The sequence below is a fragment of the Corvus hawaiiensis genome, chromosome 6, assembly GCF_020740725.1.
Source record: "Corvus hawaiiensis isolate bCorHaw1 chromosome 6, bCorHaw1.pri.cur, whole genome shotgun sequence".
In the NCBI taxonomy this organism is placed as follows: Eukaryota; Metazoa; Chordata; class Aves; order Passeriformes; family Corvidae; genus Corvus; species Corvus hawaiiensis.
Window position 1 is genome coordinate 25,475,204 of NC_063218.1, and position 6,276 is coordinate 25,481,479.

A 6,276-nucleotide genomic window follows, 5' to 3' on the forward strand; every position below is an offset into this window, starting at 1 on the left:
ATTTTTAAAGGTTAATTAGTGTAATTTACCCATCTTGATTATTAAAAAGGGTTATACATGAACAATAAACATAAGAGTTCAATCCATTTTATTTCCTCAGTTGATTCATCCACATCTGATTAGCTTTTTATGACCATCTAATTGATTTGTAGAATTCTGTCCAGTACAGATGGGCTACTGTTCATGACTACTTTCATAGCATTTATATTATTGTTGCTCTGATTTTTATTCAAGGCCAAACAGAGGGGAATATAAGAGCGTGATGTTCACCTAAACATAACAATGACATAAAATTTCTATTTGGCTCTGAGACAAGAATAGATTTGTGGAGGCAATCTACTATGAATACAAATAAGTTGTTTATACATAAATATAATAACATTTCTTACTTAATTATGAACTATTTCACTGGTTCTACAATATGCTGTTACGAAGTTTTGTAGCAACAGCTAGGCTAAATCAATTGTCACAAACTCATTTGGCTCAAAACTAGAATTATACACCTACTAATGCTTGTGAGAGAATAAAAGCTGTGCCTCTGTAGCCTGTTCTGTGATAATTCTAATAACTCTCTAATATGTAGTCTCTTATACAGCTGTACATGCATATGCTACATTATTTCATACTTAGTTTATACATACAGAATTTTGCATTTGATGGAAACTGTCACTCTCCCTTGAGTCATCAAGGCCAGTAGAGGCTGGATAGCTGCTTCCCATCAAAGAGTCTCATCTCTTAGTGAGAACACACAGCATGAGCAAGTCTTCACCAAGCTCTGGTCTCTAAACCTGGCTCTTGCTCTGTTTTGTTTCTGAGTCTTCTGAGTATATGGGGAGTAGTATGAAAGGCCCACACTGTAGTTACCTTTAAACAGAAGAATTGTTGTCAACCTCAGATCCTGAGGTTTAATAATCGTTTAAATTATGAAGAAACTTCCCTTAATTTCCTAGTACTCTAACCTCTACTCTATGCAGTTGGAGTTTCATGCATGTAACCTGTGTGTGTATTCGCAAGAAAGCGAGATGTCTGCAGAGTTATTACAGTAACAAGAGGCACACTTTATGCCAGTAATTCCATACACCTCATGTTTGCTTGAGCTTACCAGATGCTTCTCTGACCAAGAAGGTATGTAGTGTCAAACAAGCTCAAATCCTGAGCTACAGCCTTTGCACAAAACTCATGAAAGAAAGAAAATGTATGGATTGTTGCCTTCATGTATGCATTAATTTTTCAGAATTTGTTGTCACAAGTATAGCATCATAAAATGGGAGAGGAAGACAGAAAGAGCCATCTGTTCAATACAAACTAAACTACCTTTGAGGAAAGGCAGCCTGTTCAGATTACACAGCTGAGCAGATTCTACTGCCTCTAGGTTCAGAGACAGGGTGCAGCATCACACTTGCTGAATTATCTACCACAGTTTAATGTGAGACAGCACAGGAATTCCTCAGTGCAGCGGAAAACCTTCATTGACACGTCTCAATGGCTTATGACAAAACCGTTTCTTACAGTGTGGGGATGAGAGACCTTCTGCTCTCACACTCATAATTCTTCATTAATATATGTCCCAAACAGCAAAGGAGGAAGAACACTGCAAAATGGAGAGTATTTAAAAATAAGTATGTGAAAAGTTGCTGATGCTAATTGCTTCTTACCCATGGAGTAACACCAGCAGGTTGAGGGACACATCAGTTCCAAACTCACACTTGCAGGGCGTGTTTAATCTCTGTTTTGGTTTTACAACAACATGTATCAAATAACAAACTCTTCTGGCCTGTGAATTCCACTTTAATACAGGACATGTGTATATGAACTTGTCTTTTAGCTGTGCCAGAGTGTTTCACTGAGGGCCTCTAATGCAATTACGAGTCAAGCAAGCAGTGAACAGAAAAAAATAGATATAGCAAAGGTGAAAAGCTATTTCAAATGCAATTTGAAACAAGACAGAGAGTCAACAAGAGACAAAGTAAGGTTGTTCCAGGTATTGGAGCTGCAGAAGAGAAGACACTTATCCAGCACAGATAGCTATACAGGTAGAGAAGAGACCAGGGTGTTACAAGACGTGCCAAAGGAGAGTGCCAGAGATTAACCTTGCAGGATGCTACACAGAAGGGTTGTTAGCACAGAGGAGATGAAAACAAAGAAAAGCAGTCTGACAGGAGAGGAAGGAACGAATTCTGGTTACGTGACTCTGACAGGTTGCTGCTGCTGCAAGTTGCAGAGACACCAAGAAGTCTAAAGGTTATCAGGTCATTAAATGCTTAGAGGAGAGCTGTTTCTGTGCAGAAGAAAACCAGACTATTAGTCCCTCAGAACCTCTCAGAAAAAGGTGTTTCTGACTCCTAGCGACACAGAGCTCCATGGTTCTGCCTGCAGTGGCTACCGGCTTCAGGAACCAATTTTCTCTCAAGTAATATCAATGTTGCAGCTTATAACAAGAGTTCAGTGCTCTTGGAGGATTAATTAAGAAAGGAATCGGCTTCACGGTCTAGTTTTTATGGAGATTGTTAAAGTCATTTTTGTAGCTCCATGGACTTTATGAATTACAAAATATTTGTTATATCCTTTCACTATGTCAGTCATCCAAAGACTGCCGTGTGGCAACAGTGAATATTGCTTCCTTGTGTCCTTCTGAGGGAAAAAAATTACTACAGCAAGATTTAGAAAAACAGGTTTAGCAGGTAGTAATCACCAAGAACAGAGCATACCTTCATGGTAAGAAAGAAACACTGCCATCCTTCTCATCCTATCCCAGAATGTTCCCTGTGACTCCAGCTGCTTTGTATTTATTTTAGTCCCGCCCATTCTTGACAATTTAGCTATGCAATCACGGCTCCCTTTCCCACCTGCGCTCCCTTGCTCAGATTACTGCCCTTGTCCTCCTCTTTTCTGCCATGCTTTTGGTGATCTTCTCATTATTTGCTGCTTGGAACATATGAAAAAGCCCACTGGGATAAGGGAAGTCCTTGGTCTGCTGCTAGTGTGTCATTATAAGGATGACATTGCTGGTCTCAGTTGTAAAGCAATGCACCCTGGCTTCATGTGGGGTTCTATAGTTGAAGTCAGCAAAGGTCTGGAGTACAAGGGGGTAGAAACAATGAAAAACAAAGAATTCAATTACGTAAATACAAACTTCTATATTCTGGGAGAAAAGATGTTATCATGGTTACAGCTCTCTGTTGAGATTTAGCAGGGACTGATCCAGTGCTTTCCCCAACCTCAAGTTACTGTTGAAGCTCTGTGCAAGCAATTGATCTTTCTGTGTTTTATCCCTCGGTTCCCTGTAGGTAAATGGGGATCATAAAAACCGGCTGTCTTACAAGGTTGGTGTCATGACAGATCAAGAAAGTTCAGGATGCATTGGGTCCTGCGCTTAAAATTATGCTTTCACATATTGTATCTGGGACAAGAAGAAGCAGACTTTTCAATATGCTTTTTTCTAAGTAATGCTACAGAGTAAAGACGCCTGAATTATACTGTATTCTGCAAGACTTTAGGTAAACTGGTCCTGCAGCTGAATCCAAACAAGCACAATTTTACAGCTGCTGAAACCAAAGAAGTGCCGGCAGAGCTATGTGTGCAGGTGGTTTCACCATGAAATGTCCTCACAAGCTCCTTGAACCACCTTGCACTCTGCTTTTCCTTCTGGGTCCCTGCCTGGAACAGGCTTCTTTTCCTCCTTGGCCCCCCTCCTTGGGCCAGTCCCACCTCTTGGCATCACTGCTTGTTCGCTGTTTATCCAGGTGGGTCTGAAAACAGAAGCAAAACTTTAAATGGGAAATCCTTCCAAGCAGCATAGCAAAACTTTTGTTCTGATTTGAACCATTCTGTGTGGCTGCTTAAGAGTTTATAATTATTCTGTTTCAATTTTTTGACCCAGAAAAATCAGTAAAAAACAATTTGAAAAAAAGCACTCCCTTAGGAAGACATAATTTCTGAAAGCATTTGAAGGAAAATTTATTACCAGTCTCTCTCTCATCTTAATACTTAGATGTCTCAAAGAAAGAAACAAAAACAAAATTCAGAAACATATATGCTGGTTTTATCTGTGCTTGTTTCGCAGAAATAATGTTTTCACACTGAAAGAAATGAAGGGGTGTGGGAAATATTGAAAAGTCATGAATCAATTTCAATCAATTTTAATTCCAGTATAAGAGGAAGTAATGCCACTTGTCGAAAACAAAGCAATCATTTCTGACAGCTAAATTTGCAAGAGATTTATTGCTGTCTGGAGAGAGGTAAAGCTGAATGCTTCCCTGCTTCTACCTCCTCATTAATTGACTTCCAGTGCTGTTTGATATATTCTAGTGAAGTTTCTCTGCATCCTGTTAAAGGACTCCTACTTTTCTTCCCTTAAATCACACTCCCACACAAAGACAATTACTTTTTTCCCAGAGTTTAAACTTGAAACTTGGATTTTGTATGGACCTGTTTTATAAAAATATTTTTATTAAAGAAAGATATCTTGATTTAAAACAGTTGTTAGGAAAATTTGGAATGATAGTAAGACTAGAATAAAATTAAACATAAAGATAAGACTGGAAGGAGCATCAAGTCCCTCTTTTGTGTCATTTTACTGTGGTTTTTTACAAGCTGACTTTTCTGGTCTGTGTGTACTTTGTGGTTGAAATAAGCCAAAATCCTCTTACAATGCGTATTCATCATTTAGCACCCAATAATAATTTTGACTGGTTGTTGCCTAAATATTTTACTAACTGATTTCCCCCTGAAATCTATGAGAGTTACGGATTTTACGTGGATATATTAAGAAGTTGAACAATTTTGTTTTTGTACTACAAAGAAAGGCAGGAGCCTCCTCCTTTGGAGGAAGCCCATGAAGACTCAGCCCTCCGTGAAGGTTTGCGAGGAAAACACCCCAGTGGATGTTTTCCCTGGAAGGGGAGACCCACAATGAGGAGGTTTGCCCAAGTATCTTCAGGTTGTTAAGTGCTTTTGTCCTTTAATTCATTTATGAACTGGTTCCTCCACATACTCAGGTAAACCATGAAACTAACATCCAGATGACAAACAGCACTGCACATCAGCCTCATTAACTAACGTATTTAACTGAGTTTTTCCATTGCTGATTTCATGTTTTTGAACTGAAGAGGAAAAATTCACTGCTCAGCATAGCTGCTGCCTTATTAATGCAGTCAAGACTGCACCTAAAGGGTGTTTTTTTCTAGACTGTGCTGTTGCCTTTGGCAGCAGTAGGGCTTGAGAGACATATGTTTCCTTGAGTGTACTGGAATTGTTATCAGCAGTGATCAAATATATTTTTTAACTTTCATAAGTAATTCTGCACATAGATGTTTTAAAATTAAAATGTATTAATTTTTTTTTTAATCTGCAACCTATCTTTTTATAAGGCAGTTTGAAGGAAGTCACATTTTCCACTAAATATTTAATGTTAGAAGTAAGAGGTTAACAGTGTCTAATTTTAATCTAACAGGTTAATAAGGGTCTAGTACCAAACCTTCATTCCACACACCAGGGCTGCAACAAACACAGGTCTCATCCATACTCTGGTGTGCGTCAGAAGCCCTGGACTCTGATGAGCATTGGAAAATTTCCAGGAGAATAGCAGTGGAAGACCCTGGAAGTTTTGAATTTGGCAGGAGATGTTAAAAAAAAAAAAAAAAGAGAGAGAGAGAAGACAAAAAGCCCCCAACAAAACAAACAAAAAAACCACACTGCAATGTGTACTCCTTTTAAAATTCACAGCAGCAGGACTTAACTTGGCAATTTAAAAATTTAAAGATAAATTCATTAGCTATTCTTGAACAGTTAGGTACTATTTACTACTATAGCTCTGCCTTTTCTACAAGGTGTGTTTTACACACTTATTCATACACACGAAGGAAGAAGCTTGATCAGTGCTTCTATGCCCATTACTTGTGTAATTCCCCACAGCACAGTGAAGGCAGCTGTAAGGGCTCCTTGCATCACTAAAGACCCATAGGACCGGGCCCATCTTTTGTTACGGATGTTGAGATTGAGATCACTGTAACGAGAAACTTTCACAACTTTCAAAATACTGAGAAACAAGTATTTCATCTTGGATTTCACCCCTGAAGTCTGTCATTACCAGTTAACTAACCGTTCCCTCCAAAGACAGCCCACAAAGCAAAAGTATATTTTCAGACATTCAAGAGGCTGTCAACGTGACACCCAGTCTTCCAGGCAAATTCATTAGGCCAGAATTAAATACTTACTGTGGAGGAAAATATAGGAAGAGAAACTTCAGCCTTTGTCACCCATACTTTTGTTAACCTA